This window comes from Malaclemys terrapin, chromosome 15 (genome assembly GCF_027887155.1).
Source record: "Malaclemys terrapin pileata isolate rMalTer1 chromosome 15, rMalTer1.hap1, whole genome shotgun sequence".
Lineage (NCBI taxonomy): Eukaryota > Metazoa > Chordata > Testudines > Emydidae > Malaclemys > Malaclemys terrapin.
This window is the reverse complement of record NC_071519.1, coordinates 123,053-140,169: the sequence shown is the minus strand read 5'-3', so window position 1 is coordinate 140,169 and position 17,117 is coordinate 123,053. Positions and strand designations below refer to the sequence as shown.

Here is a 17,117-nt window from a genome sequence, read left to right as displayed (position 1 = left end):
CTCACGGCAACAAGGAGGCCGTGTCATTAAGCCAAATATGGTGCAAATCTAAGAAACTGATAGAGACGCTTGCGGCAGAAGCTGAGGTCCAGTCGGCCATTAATGACCTCTTTCGGCCAAAAGAGGAGCCGCCTTATGTGTTGCCGGTGGGAGCCCGTAAGTTCTTTGGGGGTAAGGACACTATCATACCACTCATCCCCGGTGTACCCAAAGCTGATCCTAGTATCGTCCCGTTACCGGACGACCCTGCGAATAAAATGGAGGTCTCAAGCCCAGAAGGGGATAAGTTAAAAGAATTTCGGGCGGAAATGTACAAACAGGGCCTTCAGCTACAGGACATGCTGAATCAGTTGTCCCATTTGGCCGGTAAGAGCCATCCCCCGCAGTCCCACACATTGCGAGCCCTGAACCAGCCCGGCTTTCCTGTCACCAATGATGTTTGTACCCCAAAGTTCCGGGCGGAGTTCCCGGGGCAGGGTGAAAAGTTGCGGAATAGGTTGAAAAGAATGGCGGAGCCAGGCTTATCTAACTTTGAAAGGACATATAGGAAAAAACCGCCGGATAAGATCCCTCCGGCGAATGATGTAGCTACCCCCTGTCCTCATTGTGGTTTGTGGGGCTGCGCGATTGGGTGCACTGGACGGGATAACGTGTCCACGCACCAGCCACTGGATGTCGCCAACCCGTTTGCTCATCCGATGTTTCCACCCTGCGACATGCTTCGGACAATATCCCGGCCGGCTCGGGCCCCCCAGACTCCGTACGGCGTTGGCACGGACTTATTAGGGAAGCCCATATAGAGGGGGAATTTGCGCCCGAGGCTTATCCAGTAGTGACACCGGATCCACAGGACCCCGCAGCACCGGACCTGCACTTATTGTTTGTCACAGCCTAGACACCTGATAATGTGGTACTTCTATTTGTTCAGACTCCTTATTATAGGAGCAGGGGTCTTTGTATGTCCAAACTCTGTACCTTTTGTTAACCCACGACAAAATGTTTGTATCACCTGGGCGAACCAGACTGGCCAAGAAGCCCTTTTTGCTTGTCCATGGCCACCCCATCGGATCCCTTTAGAACATGTCTTATTGGCTATCCTTATTTACACCCCAATGGTTTTCGTGGGTATTTATGTAATGTTATGTTTTTTAATAGTTCTCCATATATTTCCCAGTTGTTAAATGTCACCTGTCGTCAGTTTTATAGGTTCAAAAAAAGTAGTCAGGTGGCTAGTAATTGTCCTAATGTTAGTTGGACCCTCCTATAGGCCTTATTTAAGAAAAAGGGGGGAGGTGTGGGGATGTATCATCCCTACACCAACCTAATGAAAAGTTCCATGAGGAGGTAAGGGTCACGATGGGACACTTGCCAGGTAAACAAATCATGGCCTTATGTAAGGCCCCCTGGAGGTCTAGGATTATATAAGATGATCATGGCCTCATGTAAGGCCCCCTGGTGGTCTAGGATTATATAAAATGATCATGGCCTTATGTAAGGCCCCCTGGTGGTCTAGGATTATATAAGATGATCATGGCCTTATGTAAGACCCCCTGGTGGTCTAGGATTATATAAGATGATCATGGCCTTATGTAAGACCCCCTGGTGGTCTAGGATTATATAAGATGATCATGGCCTTATGTAAGGCCCCCTGGTGGTCTAGTATTATATAAGATGAGGTAAACAAATCATGGCCTTATGTAAGGAACAGTTGAACCAATCGGTGTGGGGCTATACATGTGATAAACACATGATTCTCCTTCTTGTCCAATCCGTAGATGTGTGATTATAGCCTAATTGTGTTATGTAATGTTGAGAAAAACTATAAAAGAAAGCTTGCAATAAACAGATTCGGATTCAGCTTGCAACCACATTGGTCGTGTGCTTTATCCGCTCCACCTGGAACCCCACAGATACAATCAACTCAGGATTGAATAAGGAGTGAGAATGGCTGAGCCATTACAAACACTGAATCTATCTCCCCTTGTAAGTATTCTCACACTTCTTATCAAACTGTCTGTACTGGGCTAGCTTGATTATCACTTCAAAAAAAAATTGTTTTTTTTCCTCTTACTTAATTGGCCTCTCAGAGTTGGTAAGACAACTCCCACCTGTTCATGCTCTGTGTGTGTGTGTGTGTATATCTCCTCAATATATGTTCCACTCTATATGTATCAGAAGAAGTGGGCAGTAGCCCACGAAAGCTTATGCTCTAATAAATTTGTTAGTCTCTAAGGTGCCACAAGTACTCCTGTTCTTTTTGCGGATACAGACTAACACGGCTGCTACTCTGAAAACTGATAGAAAGAGATGCACAGCTGTTTGCCCCCCACCCCCCAAATATTAATACATACTCTGGGTTAATTAATAAGTAAAAAGTGATTTTATTAAACACAGAAAGTAGGATTTAAGTGGTTCCAGGTAGTAACAGACAGAACAAAGTGAATTACCAAGCAAAATAAAATAAAACACGCAAGTCTATGTCTAAGAAATTGAATACAGATCATAACCTCACCCTATAAGCTTCCTTTTACAGACTAGTCTCCTAGTCTGGGTCCAGCAATCACTCACACCCCCTGTAGTTACTGTCCTTTGTTCCAGTTTCTTTCAGGTATCTTTGGGGTGGGGAGGCTCTCTATTTAGCCAGCTGAAGACAAAATGGAGGGGTCTCCCAGGGGTTTAAATAGACTTTCTCTTGTGGGTGGAGACCCCCTCCTCTCTCCTATTCAAAGTCCAGCTACAGTCTGCAGTATGGGATGTTTAGGTTGGATCTTAAGAAAAACTTTCCAACTGTGCGTGTAGATAAGTACAGGAATACGTTACCAAGAGAGGTTGTGGAATCCTGGTCACTGGAGGTTTTTAAGAAGAGGTTAGACAGATGGTCTGTGTATACTTGGTCCTGCTTCAGGGCTGGAGGATGGACTAGCTGACATCTTGAGGTCCCTTTACCCCGTGTGTTTTTGTGATTTTATGATTCATGATCCTAGCCCTTCACTTTGACCTTGTCTCCCTCTGGAGAATGTGGGCTTTATTTAGTAGTTTTTTTTAATGAAAAGTATGCATGGGTCAGCTTCCCTCTCAATTTGCTTTGTTAGTCACTGGGTGTGAAGGAGTGAAACACGATCAAGAACTGTCCATATATGAATGAAGCACACTGGATATACTGGCCTTGGCGGGCTGTATATAACTGCGTCTATGTTGCAGATTGGGCTGGAGCTCAGTCTCTAGCAGTATGTGTACCCCTGGGTGTGTACGCAGAGTTCTTCCAGAGTTAGGGAGACCAGATGAGAGGAAGAAAATATCAGGACACATGCGGGGGTCTGGCGGCGGAGGGGAAAAAAAAAAAAAGTATCGCGAAATATTGGGACAAATTTTGTCCTGACCAAACATCGGTCAGGACGTTGGGACGTGGGACAAACGCCACAATATTGGGACAGTCCCGATTTTATCGGGACGTCTGATCACCCTATCCAGAGTTGCTACGGAAAAATCACTAGCCAAGTCAGCACAAAGTAAAATTTCATACAATGACTAGTTTATACTGATCTATATAATATACCCTGAAATACACTGAAATGCAAGTACAATATTTATATTCCAGTTATTTATTTTAGAATGTTATGGTAGAAATGAGCAAGCACAGTAGTGTGAGAAGCCACTGGTCTACACAGCTATTTTTAATGTGTTCGCACCTACAGTGGAGCACACATAGGGAGACACATCTCAAAGAACTATCGTTGATGCACAAGTTGAGTAACTTCTTCTTTTGAGTGTTACCTGATCTCACTGGTCTTCTTTCCTCTGAGCAGGGTTCCCAGTTTCCAAACCCGGTGTCATCTCCCAGCTGGAACGAGGGAAAGAGCCGTGGGCCCCAGATCTCCAGGGCTCAGAGGCAAGAGAGATCCTGAGAGGCAGCAGCATAGGTGAGGGATCATTAAACCTTCTCAGTGCTTGAAGGAAACAGCTGGGATTCCCAACAAAGACTTTGTGAGGTCTCTGGGTTCAGGATGGTCCCCAGCAGGTGTCCCTGATTTTTTTTTCCATCTCCAGCTATTCTCTTGGTTTGTTCTCCCCTTTTCCTTTCCGCTTTCTGAGGTTTCCCTTTCTGTGTCCCAGCAGGTGAGGGGATGGTGAGAGAGACCGTGGAGCAGAATCCTCAGCAGGAAGAGGAGCAAGTGGAAGCGCATGGGGCGTTGTTGCAAAGATGCAAAGGGAGTGTGTCCAGGAGTTGTGAGCAGGGAAAAGGCTCTCGGGGGCAGCACAGGCTAGAGAAGCAGCAGGGAAACCAGCCAGCGCAGAAAGTTGTAATATCTGTTAATTATCAGGGAACTCACAAAGGCCTCAAGGTAGCCACGGCCCGGCAGAGAATCCTGACGGGAGAGAGAAATAACACGGGCTTTGAGTGTGGGAAAAAGTTCAGGAGGCGCTCACACCATCAGAGGATCCACACTGGAGTGAGACCCTATGGATGCTGCGAGTGCGGGAAAACCTTCACTGAGCGCTCAGGCCTTATTAGCCATCAGAGGAGCCACACAGGGGAGAAACCCTATAAATGCTGTGAATGCGGAAAAACCTTCACTCAGAGCTCAAACCTTATTCGCCATCAGAGGATCCATACAGGGGAGAAACCCTATAAATGCTGTGAGTGTGGGAAAACCTTCGCTCGGAGCTCAGGCCTTATTAGACATCAGACGAGCCACGCAGGGGAGAAACCATATGAATGCTGCGAGTGCGGGAAAACCTTTGCTCGGAGCTCACACCTTATTACACATCAGAGGAGCCACACAGGAGAGAAACCCTATGAATGCCGTGAATGTGGGAAAACCTTTGCTCAGATCTCAGGCCTTATTACACATCAGAGGAGCCACACAGGAGAGAAACCCTATAAATGCCGTGAGTGCGGGAAAACCTTCGCTCACTTCTCAAATCTTATTACACATCAGAGGATCCACACAGGTGAGAAACCCTATGAATGCCGTGAATGTGGGAAAACCTTCGCTCGGAGTTCAAACCTTATTACACATCAGAGGAGCCACACAGGAGAGAAACCCTATGAATGCCGTGAGTGTGCGAAAACCTTTGCTCAGAGCTCAGGCCTTATTACACATCAGAGGAGCCACACTGGAGAGAAACCCTATAAATGCCGTGAGTGTGGGAAAACCTTCACTTGGAGCTCACACCTTATTGCACATCAGAGGATCCACACAGGAGAGAAACCTTATGAATGCCGTGAGTGCGGGAAAACCTTCACTTGGAGCTCACACCTTCTTACACATCAGAGGAGCCACACAGGAGAGAAACCTTATGAATGCCGTGAGTGCGGGAAAACCTTCGCTCAGAGCTCACACCTTATTGTACATCAGAGGAGCCACACAGGAGAGAAACCCTATGAATGCTGTGAGTGCGGGAAAACCTTCGCTGGGAGATCAGGCCTTATTACACATCAGAGGAGCCACACAGGATTGAAAACCCTATAAATGCCGTGAGTGCGGGAAATTTTTCCATCACAGCTCTTCTTCTATTTATCACTAGAGAAGCTGCAAGGGAGATAAACACCATGAAAAACATCTCTAGGGCTCAGAAAAGATTGTTTTTTCCTTTTGCTAATTCCCAAGTAGTGAACTTTAAGGCAGCATTTGTGGCATCTCCGCTCCTTCCGGTGAGTTGTCTGCTTTTCCCTTTTGCAGCTCACCCTTCCATGGAGTGAAGCCCATGGTGTTTTTCATAAACTCCTTTGTCCTGTGTCATGGAAGTGTGCGTCCCTCCAACAGGAATGTCCCTCAGTCCTAGGTGGGGGAACCAGGAGTGACCTTTGCTCGGTACATGGAGGTTAAATTTACCTGGGCTTTGACTCCATTGGGGTTTTCCATGGAGTTAGCTAGATTGAGTTAGGGATCCTGATGTAAAAACACAACTGTTTTTTTCAATGAAGAAAATAGCCCATATAGCGGCCAGGGTAACGTAGCAAATTTCCTCACCACCGGACACAACCTCCATCACTTTTCCTAGTCTAACCAAATTTATAGCATCACGTTTATACTTTTCCTCCCACTGTAAAGTGAGTGTTAGTCACCAGGTTCCCCCACTAGGGACAGATTGCCTCATTCCCAGTTGTTCCCACGTTGCACTGGGTTCTGCTGAATAGCAGTTGGGTTTTGTACCCTTTTTCTCAATGTAAATATAACAGAGAAGGAGCCGGGATAGAGGGTGTGATGAAGTGGGGATTTTCCTTTGTTATGTTGTATGTGAGTCTTACCGTTGAGCCTATGTGAGTTTTACTGTTTTGCATGAACACTGCGTGTGCCTCAGTTTCTCTGTGTGCTGCCTCTGTGTGGTGGGAATAGGGGTGTGTGACTGTGGCTGAGACCTTGGGGGCACGTGAGGCTGCTCCAGCTACCAGCACATATGCTATGACCGGTGTGTGACGTTGCACAGACCTGGATGGGGAATTTGAATAAATCTCAAATATAGTGAAATCATTTGGAGTTTAAATCCCAGTTTCCAACTGTTGGCAAGGCCTGTTGCAGGACTTTTCCTACTGAGATGGGATTTTTTGCAGATGGGGAGGCTGGCTGATTGGTTTGTTTTTTGTTTTTTTCCATTACGACCATGCTAGAACTTTTGTAAATAATATGAATCAAAACTAATGAGTGAAGGAGGTTTGAACGGCTCAGAGGAGAATGCAATGGGAGAATCTCTTGTCCTGATTCTGAGTCGTGTAGCCTGCCCTATAGGACTAACCAGCTTGCTTGCATAGATATATTTTTTCGTATAAGTTTAAGTATTTGGTTTATTGTAATAGGTTTATAGATTTATATTAAAGTAATCTTGGCTGTAACGCAAGAGACCTACAGGCCATTTCCTGTATGTTAAGCTAAGGAAATTTAACACCTCTATATTAAGACCATTTACCCAGAAAAGTACAGGAACTCCTCACTTAACATTGTAGTTATGTTCCTGAAAAATGCGACTTTAAGCGAAACGATGTTAAGCAAATCCAATTTCCCCATAAGAATTAATGTAAATGAGGGGGTTAGGTTCCAGGGAAATTTTTTTCACCAGACAAAAGACTATTTTTACACACACACACACACACACACACACACTATAAGTTTTAAACACAATTTAATACTGGTACACAGTGATGATGATTGTGAAGCTTGGTTGAGGTGGAGGAGTCAGAGGGTGGGATATTTCCCAGGGAATGCCTTATTGCTAAATGAACTAGCAATTGGCTGAGCCCTCAAGGGTTAACTCTCACAACACTACAAGGCAGCAGGAAAGGTGGTAGGGCAGACAGAGACAAAGACACACACCCTGTGTGTGAGAGAAAAAATGCGCATTTCCCCTTTAAGTAGCTGACCCCAGGCTTAAGTACACTGCCTTGTTAATTAAATGAGCTTGCTGAGACCTGAGACCGCAGCTACTGCCTAGAAGCTCCCTCCCTCCATCGTGTGTCCCCCCCTGCTCTATGGAAGATAGGGTAAGCGGGGTGCCGGAGCACGGGGGAGGGGGAGAGGGAGACGCCCTGACATTAGTCCCCCTCCCCCCCCGTACAGCAAGCAGGAGTCTCTGGGAGCAGCTCCAAGGCAAGGAGCAGCACATGGCAGTGGGGGGAGGGACAGCTGCTGCACAGGGAATTTAGGGGAGGGGAGAGCTGATGGGGGGGCTGCTGGTCCACCCTTGTTTCAACCACCCACCAGCTAGCTGCAATGGGCTGCTCTTCCTGCAAGTAGTGGACAAAACAGGCAGCTGCCAAACGACGTTAGAAGGGAGCATTGCACAACTTTAAACGAGCATGTTCTCTAATTGATCAGCAACTTAACATCGAAACAACGTTAACCGGGACGACTTTAAGTGAGGAGTTCCTGTAAAATTAACCTGTATCTTGTTACCTAAATAAATAAGTATCCACGCCTATGTCTATAATATTCTACCTAGACCAATAGATAATGAAGAATGGCATAAGGAGGTTTTCAGTTTGGTACCCACAGTCTTAACAGGGACACCACAAGGAAACGTATGTGCGTATATATGTGTCTTCGATACGCACAAACCTACTAGCCTGTGGGGTAAGTGTACCCTAACATTTGTGGGTGAGGAATAAAATGTGGGCATAGGAGGAAGGATTTCCAGCACTTGTGCCCTATAAAAGAGGTGACCCACCTCGCTAGAGCACTTCACTTCACTGCACTCCACTCGATCTTACTCACACTCACTCACTCTATTCTATCTACGATGGCTACTGTTATTAGTAGGCTGTACTTGTTCTTAAACTTTGTTTCAAGGGAACTAGGCTAAGCTCGGTTTCCCTAAGCTTTTATTCTTAGTTTTGTTTATTAGGTTTTAAGTTTGTTAGTCAAGTAAACCCTAAGTTAGCTCTTAGCATTAGTTTTTCTAAGCTCTGCATCAAGAATTGAGAAACCTGAACTGCAAGGCTTGTCCTGTTTCTCTTACCCCCAGGTTATCAAGGAAGGGTGTGAGTATGTTAACCAAAGCTTTGTTACATATGATAATATAGTATTATATGCATCTTTTGAATAGCAGTAATGCAATTGTAACTCTGGGTATTTTACCATTGACTTACTATTTCATTGATTTTAATAAAGTCTTTAAGGCTCTATCTGTCTCAGTGTGACCTTCCTGTCATACCCCTGAGGGTCCTTTGTAAATTCTGTGAAGCCTGATTCGAAACAAAAACTTTTATCTTCTAATCAAACAAATTGGCAAGCCTAAAACCAATCCTATTAATATTGTAATTAATAAAATAAAATAAATAAATTAAATTAATGTTATTAGCCCACCCTAAATCAGGCTACAGTCGTCATATTTAACCTGCTCCGGAATTTCTAGTTGTATGAAGCTGGATGTATCTTGTGTGATGTGGGGTTTTTCCTCTTGGGGGACATTTGTTCACATAATCAGATATGAATTTTATTTGCCAGACTGTAGCTCAGGTTTACTGGGGACTTTGAGAAAAGGACTATTTACTGAAATAGTCATTTCTCATTTTATTTTATGCCTTTTCTCTGCTCCTTCCATGATGATATGGAAAAACGTCAAGTGCAGTTCAGTCAATAGTGATTGATAAGTAGGGTTTTTAGGTTGTTTTAGTGTCAGTAGCACCCTGGGTGTGTGGGCGGGGGGTAGGGTCATGTTTGCTACAGGGGGCTAAAGTGTTGGGGAAGTGGGTGGCAAGTTGACCCATCATTGTTAAGCTAAGATTTTTGTCATGGTTATTTTTAATAAAAGTCATGGGCATTAAACAAAAATTGATGGAAGCCCTGACCTGTCCCTGACAAAATGGGGAAGCAGGGGCCATCTACCACCTGCTCCTGGGTGTCACTCCCCCCCCCCCCCAATCACCTGTGGCTGCAGCTCCAGAGTCCTCCATGACTGCTGGGAGCTGCAGGGTCTGCCCGTGATGGCTGGGAGGTGTGGGATCCCCCTACTGCCCACGGTGGCTGAGAGCTCCTGGGTTCCTAACAACATGAGAACGGCCAGACTGGGTCAGACCAATGGTCCATCTAGCCCAGTATTCTGTCTACTGACAGTGGCCAATGCCAAGTGCCCCAGAGGGGATGAACAGAACAGGGAATCACCGAGTGATCCATCCCCTGTCGCCCATTCCCAGCTCCTGGCACACACAGGCCTGGCTAATAGCCGTTGATGGACCTAATCTCCATGAACTTCTCTAGTTCTTTTTTGAACCCTGATCTAGTCTTGGCCTTCACAACATTCCTCCACCACATGTGGCAGCTGGGAGCTCTGGTGTCCACCCATGGCGACTGGGAGCTACGCGGTCCATCTGCAATGGCATGAGGCTGTGGCTTCTCCCGCCCCCGCATCCCAGCACTGCCAGGAGCCCCGATCCCTCTGCCCCCCCATTGCCCTCTGGGCTTCTCCCCGCCAGCCCCCGACCCTGGGGCCCAGCCACAGCCCCCCCCTCCCGTTGCCACGGGCCCAGCTGAGTCCTGCGTGGGGTGGGGGGAGAGGGGAAGAGTCGCACCGCAGGGGCTCGTGGGAGATGTGGTGTGCCCCGGCCTACATTTCCCATCAGCCACCGCGGGGTCAGCAGCTCCAGGGGAGCAGCCAGGGGGCGGGGCCCAGCGTGTTCTGTGCGGATGGGGCGGGGCTTTCGGCCGGACAGCTCTGTGCACCGAGCGGGGCTGGAAACAGAAGTGGTTGGAAGAGGACGTGACGTCAAACCCCGATGCACCCGCGGCCCCCAGCCCGCCGCCATCTTCCCCAACTGTCCCCTCCAGGGGGCCCCTCAGCCCACCCCCACCTATCCATGGGGCCTCTCAGTTCCCCTCCAAAACCCCTAGCCCAACCTGCCCCCTACTCCTCCCCCCTTCCGTACCCTTCCCCCCACAGTACCCTCCCTCCACCCGTGGGGCCCCTCAGCCTCCCTCCCGCCCTAACACTCCCCCCCCCCAGCCCGCCACAACCGCCCCGACCCATCCCTGGGGCCCCTCAGCCCCCCTCCCGCCCTAACATCCCCCCATGCTGATTTTTTTTGTTTTTCCCCCTCTGCTGGGTTTAGTACCAAGGAAAAAGAAGTCGAGCGTCAGAGTCTACTGCCCTTGTGCGATGGAAGGTGAGTGAGAGCAGTGAGCCTGTGAGCACTGTTCATGCCAGGCAAGAGCCGTCCATCTGTGAGCCGAGCAGACGCCACTGTCCGTGAGATAAGTGTCTGGTTTGGTGAGGTCAGGTAGAGACAGCCCGTCAGCTGGGGCTGGGCTTGTATGAAAAGGTTCTTGACTAGCTGTAGTTACTAGAGAGACAAGGTCCCCATTTTCAGGGGCTACTCAGTTCTCTGGCCAGGATCGGTGTGTCCTCTGCAGGAGAAGGTTGGATCCAGGGGGATGACTCCAGGTGGCGAGTTGTTTGCCTTCTTCCTGTATTTCTGTCTCTTCTCTAGTGTGTTGGCCAACTCTCTCTCAACCTCCGTATCTCAATCAATCTCTCCTTGCCTCTCCATGTGCCGTCTCCCTTCATAGGACACGGGCAGGTGTGGTAGGTGTGCATCCCTACAGGTTCAGTGTTAGGAGCCATGGAGAAGTAGGAGGGGACGAAAATCATGTGGGTAGCAGGTGCGAGAGGGGAGTGGAGACTGTCGGTGTTAACTCGGTCTCTGTTCATAGAGTGGGGCTGATGTAGATGGGATGGGAGAGGGAGGCAGGATGAGGGCAAGATTTCACACACCGATAGAGCTGTGTGTAGTGATGGCTCATGCTTGGCTTTTGCAGCTGCGCTTGCAGAGGAATTGTCCAGGAGCCCCAGCCGGAGGAGAAACTGGCAGATGTGGACATGAGCAGACTGGACATCCTTGTCAGCAGACATGAACAGTCCTCCGCTTTCTGCCTTCCACATAACTGGCTGTGAGTAAGCGATCAGTGCTTTGAATTGCTCATCTGTGCTCACTGTAGTATTCTTCACAGGCCGTGTGCCTCCTCGTTGGGCACGGGTCTCTGTGGGATTGAGGCTGGGGAGGGTCCAGAGTGTACTGTGCAGAGTGACTCTGTCGGGTGCCGTTGCATGGTAATGCCTTTGTAATGCTAAAGGTGTAATGGGAAGAGGGTGGAGGGTGGAAATGCTCAGTCCTCAAGTCTCTTCCTTCTCCATCACTGGGTGAGTTTCCTTAGTCATGCCACTCTAGGCATCCCCTCATTCAGCAGAGGACATGAGCAGGGGTCTGAGAGTAGCCCTCAGCCTGTCTCCCCACTCACCTGGTTGCACCACCCAGGGCATGTGGAGGGTCCAGGGCTCTGCACAGCACTCCGGACTTACCTGCTCCAGCCCGGGCTCCTGGGTCCTAACCCTTGCGGTCGCTGCTCCCCGAGGGCTCTGCTGGCCCTGGAGCCGGAGCCCCACGCGGGCGGGTCTTAAGGTCTGTGAGCAGTCAAAGGGCGGCCGGGAACTGAGGAGCAGCCAGAGTCCAGGGACCTCAACCAGCACAAATATCAGAGGGGGAAGCGTTGTGGCTACCTGCATCATTGCGCCACCTAGAGCAGCAGTCGCCCCACCCTGCCTGGCTCTGGCTTCTGGCCTCTGGGCCGGTGAAGGTTGGGAGCCTCTGAGGGGAGGAGGCGAAACTTGCAGTTCAGTGAGGAAGAGCCACAGTGAGGGCAAGGCCTCATTGTGTGTGTGGGAGGGGAGGGGGGGGTGCAGCTGGTGCTGCCCACAGGCTGTCACTGCTCCTCCAGGGCAGATGCACTCTGTGCATTACCCAGACTGGCCCCTGGGTGTCACTGCTGCTCCAGGAGGAACACAGTCTGTAGGGTACCCTGCCTGGCCACCGGATGGCATTGTTCCTCCCTGAAATGATTTGTGCATTACCTGGATTAGGTGTCACTGTTGCTTCATTTGGGAAATGCTCTGTGCATTTACACTGAGTGGCCACCGGACGTCACTGCTACTCCATGGGGGGAAGAGCTCTGTGCATTACCCCGATTGGCCACTCGGCCTCACTGTTTCTCCATAAAGGAAACGCTTTGCGCGTTCTCCCCACTGGCCACCTGGTATCACATTTACTCCAGGAAAAAATGCCCCGTGTATTCCCCGTTTGGCTGCCCAGTGTCACTGTTGCTCCATTAGGGAAATATTCTGTGTAATTACACTGAGTGGCCACCTAGTCTCTCTGTTGCTCCCTAAGGTAAATGCTTCGTGCATTACCCCGATTAGTGCTCCACGAGAGAAATGGTCACTCAGTCTCTGTTCATCCTGTGGGGCTGAGGTGGATGGGATGGGAGAGGGAGGCAGGGATGAGGGCAAGATTTCAAGCACCAATAGAGCTTTGTATAGTGATGGCTCATGCTTGGCTGTTGCAGCTGCGCTGGCAGAGGAATTGGCCAGGAGTCCTAGCCGGAGGAGAAACTGGCAGAGGTGGACCTGAGCAGCTTAACTGAGTGTGCGTAAGCAGTCAGTGCTCGGAATTGCTCATCTGTAGTTGCTGTAGTTTTCGTCACAGGCCGTGTGCTTCCTCGTTGGGTACGGGGCTTTGTGGGATTAAGGCTGGGGAAGGGATCGCAGTCACAGTTGCCAACTTTCACAGGGTAAATAATCTCCCCGACTTTCACAATAAGCCAAAAACCAAGCTAATCCCATTTCAAAACAAGGCCAAAACAAGTTAAAGAACCCCAACACTGTATGTGACTAGATCCCCTCAGCGTGGAGTCTGCGACTGTGGTGGGCCTGCTGTGCACCCCTGACTCTCTTCCCCTCTTTGCCCCTGCTTGCCCCGTGCCTTTGCTTCCCCCCCCAGCCCTGGCTTGCCAGCAGCCGATTAAAAAAAGAAGCAACAAGCTGCAAGGTAAACAGCAGCCAGAAACTAGCCAACAGGCAACTCTCAACCAATTAATCCAAAAACAAGCCCAATTTCTGTGTTTTTCCCACGGGTTTGGTGTGTCTGATGCTTTGTGCTTTACTCTGACAGGTCACCGTGTGTGCCACAGTTGCTCTGAGGGAAATGCTTTGTGCATGACTCGGAGTGGCCACCCATTATCACTGTCCCTTCATAAAGGAAAAGGTTTGTGCATTACTGGATTGGCCACCTGTGACGAACTGGGACTGTTCTTACTGTGGTCTGTGAATGGTGACAGGGGAGTGTGGCTAGGATAGTCTACATCGGGGGATGGGAGACTGACCGAGGGAGAATACCTGAGTGTGTAACATGAGAACCCAGGAAGGGGTTAGAGGCCAGGTGACACCTTGGCCCGGAAAACTGAACAAAGGCTGGGGAGAGAGTTCAGAGCTGGCTGGTGACATGGCTGGGAGGCAGATGGGGCTCTGACCTCCCAAGGGGGCTAGGGTGCCCTGGGACCCCAAGATGGACCTAACTGAGGGGGTCCTGTTGTCTGTGCCTGCAAGACCTGTCTTGGACTGTATTCCTGTCGTCTAAATAAACCTTCTGCTTTACTGGCTGGCTGAGAGTCATAGTGAATCACAGGAAGCCAGGGGTGCAGGGCCCTGAGTCCCCCACACTCCGTGACACCACCCGGTGTGACTGTTGCTCATGGAGGGAAATGCTCTGTGCACAACACCAAATGGCCACCCTCTGTCACTATTGCTCTATGAGGAAAATGCCTTGTGCGTTCCCCCAAGTGGCTATACGGTATCACTGTTGCTCCATGAGGGAAATGCTTTGCTGTCAGGGACACTCAGGTTGTGCCCAGTCTTGTCCCCGTGCTGTCCGTGGTCGGAACGCCCTTCAGTGAGACAGCCCTTCTCAGGGGTCCACTCTCTCTCGGGGGTTAAGCCCCTCCACCTCCTGGAACCACACCTCTCTGAGCCTTAGCACGTCCTTCTCTCGCCATGGGCCCCCTCAGGGAGTCCACTCGCTCTGGACCCCCCAGGCCTCCACCCCCAAAGGGGTTGATGCCACCCTGTTCTCTAGACTGGAGTGACTCTCAGCCAGCATAAAACAGGAGGGTTTATTGAGAGTTGAACACAGCACAGGAAACTCTCAGGGCCTCAGGCCTGGCCTCCCTCAGCCCAGCACATCCCAGTCTCCCTGCATCCAGGTGGGCTCTGCCTGCAGCCCCGAGCCCCCCTGCTCCCAGCTGGGCATCTGAGATCACTGGCCCCAGGCCCTGCCTCTGTCCATTGTCTTCTCTCCAGGTAAACAGGGTCGTAAACTGGGGCCTTCTCTCCCCTCTTCTGTCCTCTGGCTGGAACCGGCTGGTTAGGTTACTGGGTCCTCACTCTGCAGCCCATTGTCCTCCCACTGGCCAGAACTGGCTGCGTCTCCTCAGCTGGGCCTCCGGGTCGCCGGGTCACCGCTCGCTGGGGTATCCATCCTCCCGGCCATCGGCTGGGTCCCCAAGTCCTCTCTCTGGTCCTCTGCAAAACAAACTCCCTCTCCCCTCACCTCGTTAAACCAGTAACACCCAGGGAAACTGAGTCCCACCCCCTCCGCATGCAAACCATTGAACCTCCGCAGAAAACAAGAAAACCCCCCACTTCGTCACACTCAGCACAGCACATCCAAGTCTCCCCTGCATCCAGGTGGGCTCTGCCTGCTCCTTCTCCAGCCACGAGCCCCCCTCCTTCCCAGCTGGGCATCTGAGATCACCGGCCCCTAGCCCCCTCTGTCCATTGTCTTCTCTCTAGGGAAACCGGCTCGCCTGGGCCTCCTCTCCCCTCTTCTGTCCTCTGGCCCCTCGGGCTGGAACCGGCTGGTTAGGTCACCAGGGGTCCTCTCTTTACAGCCCATTGTCCTCCCACTGGCTAGAACCAGCTGCAACTCCTGAGCTGGGCTTCCGGGTCACCAGGTCACCAGGCGCTGGGGTATTCATTCTCCAGGCCATTGGCTGGGGTCCCAAGTTCCCTCGCTGGTCCTCTGTAACAACAAACTCCCTCTCCCCTCATTAAACCAGTAACACCCAGGGAAACTGAGTCCCACGCCCTCTGCATGCAAATCATTGGAAAAAACAAGGAACCAAACAAGAAAATCCCTCACTTCGTCACATGCTTCATTTGGGAAATACTCTGTGCAACTCTACAGAGTGGCCACCCGGTGTCACTGTTGTTCCTTAAGGAAATGATTTGTGCATTCCTCACTGGGCATCTGCTGTCCCTGTTGCCTTTGGGCCCGGGACAACTGTTGCTCCATGAGGGAAATGCTCTGTGCAATAACCCACTTCCTTCCTTCCCTGACGAGCCAAGGGACGCACCCCAGCCATGTACTTATTCACTACACCAAGACTGACTTGGACTCTGGATACATTCTAGGCGTGGCGTACCCGAGATCACTTACCCACTGGCATTTTAAAAACTCCCGCACCCCCATCTGGGTCTATGCTGGTTATGTGCTATGTATGTATTTTATGAACCTTGTAACTGACACTCGTAATCCCTCATAACCCAAGCCTGACCCCAGATGTACCGTACCTTCTTTCTTAACTTCTGTAAATTTGATTTTAAACATTAATCAAAATTTTAAATAGCCAATGAAGGCATAGAAGGTATTTCATTTAAAGCAGACGAAATATAGATATGGTAAAAGCCAGAAAATGTTAATTCATTAGCAGTGCTATTGTAAGTGACTATAAAAAGGGTAGCATTAGCTGGAGCTGAACGGGCGTCATCTCCACCTCTCCCCGGACATGCTCCGGGTGCTGGTCCACTGGGATGAATGAGACAAAGGATTGTACGTTGTGAGAGGGGCCTACAGAGTTTCAGGGCTGAAAAGCCACAGAAGGAGATGGCTGGTCCCAGGTACCATGGTGATGGGACCCATTAAGGTACCAGGATAGAAAATGCAGGGGAGCAGCTGAGGCTGGACATTAACGGCCAGGGGAGATGAGGGCAATAAGTCACCCCCTCCCGAGACCCCGTACTGGGAAACCCCTGAGCAGCAGGCACTGAAAAGGCCAACACCCTCTCTGGTGCTGCCCCGATTAGGGGCCAACCTAGATGGACATAGGAGGGGGAGCCACAGGGTAGCCCTGGGCTTCTCCACCCCAAGCCGGGCAGTCGAGGGGAGCTGCAGGTCTGGGCAGTGCAGCCGTGCTGGGACCGGACCCTGACCTACTGCCCTGTGTGTGTCCCCCATCCATTGATGCAATGACTCCTGGGGGCCAGGTGGGACAGTGTCCTGCAGGTATTCCTTTCTGCCCCCCTTGTGCCCCCAAAGGATAATGACGCTGGTAGCCACATGGGCCAGTGCCCTGCAAGCCCCTCACCCACTGTAGCCACAGGGGGCAGTGCCCTGTGTGTATCCCCTGGCCCAAGCCCCACGCTGTGTGAGTGGGGGGAGGGGGGATGATCTCTGGCATTGACATGGGGCAGTATCCTGTTGTTGTGGAAAAATGACCACGCGTTGTGTTTGAATCAGAATCGCCTGAGGCCTTTTTATTTTCATGCATGCATGGGGGGTACCAGTAAACTAGCAATCCCCCTGATTACAGAATCTTGCACAGCTTATATAGCATAAACCCACAATTACATGATACATACTGTCTTATCAGCATTATTGCTATATTTGGAATACATTCTCCATAAAAGGAATATAGCTTAGCAAGCTTTCCTGTTTTTCACAGTCTGCCTTATTGCGGTTTCTAAGCTTTCCTGTTTTTCTCAGTCTGTCCTACTGCGATTTCCAGACTTCTCCAAAA

The 17,117-nt window shown here is 50.2% G+C and overlaps 1 long non-coding RNA gene and 1 pseudogene across 1 annotated transcript; both read left to right on the top strand.

The window, feature by feature from the left end:
• LOC128849163 (zinc finger protein 420-like) overlaps positions 1–17,117 on the top strand; it is a 48,214-nt pseudogene that overhangs the window by 12,036 nt on the left and 19,061 nt on the right.
• Positions 10,615–13,898, top strand: LOC128849164 (uncharacterized). The gene is made up of 3 exons (XR_008447180.1): positions 10,615–11,381; positions 12,831–12,910; positions 13,436–13,898. It is a non-coding gene; the product is annotated as an uncharacterized LOC128849164 (long non-coding RNA).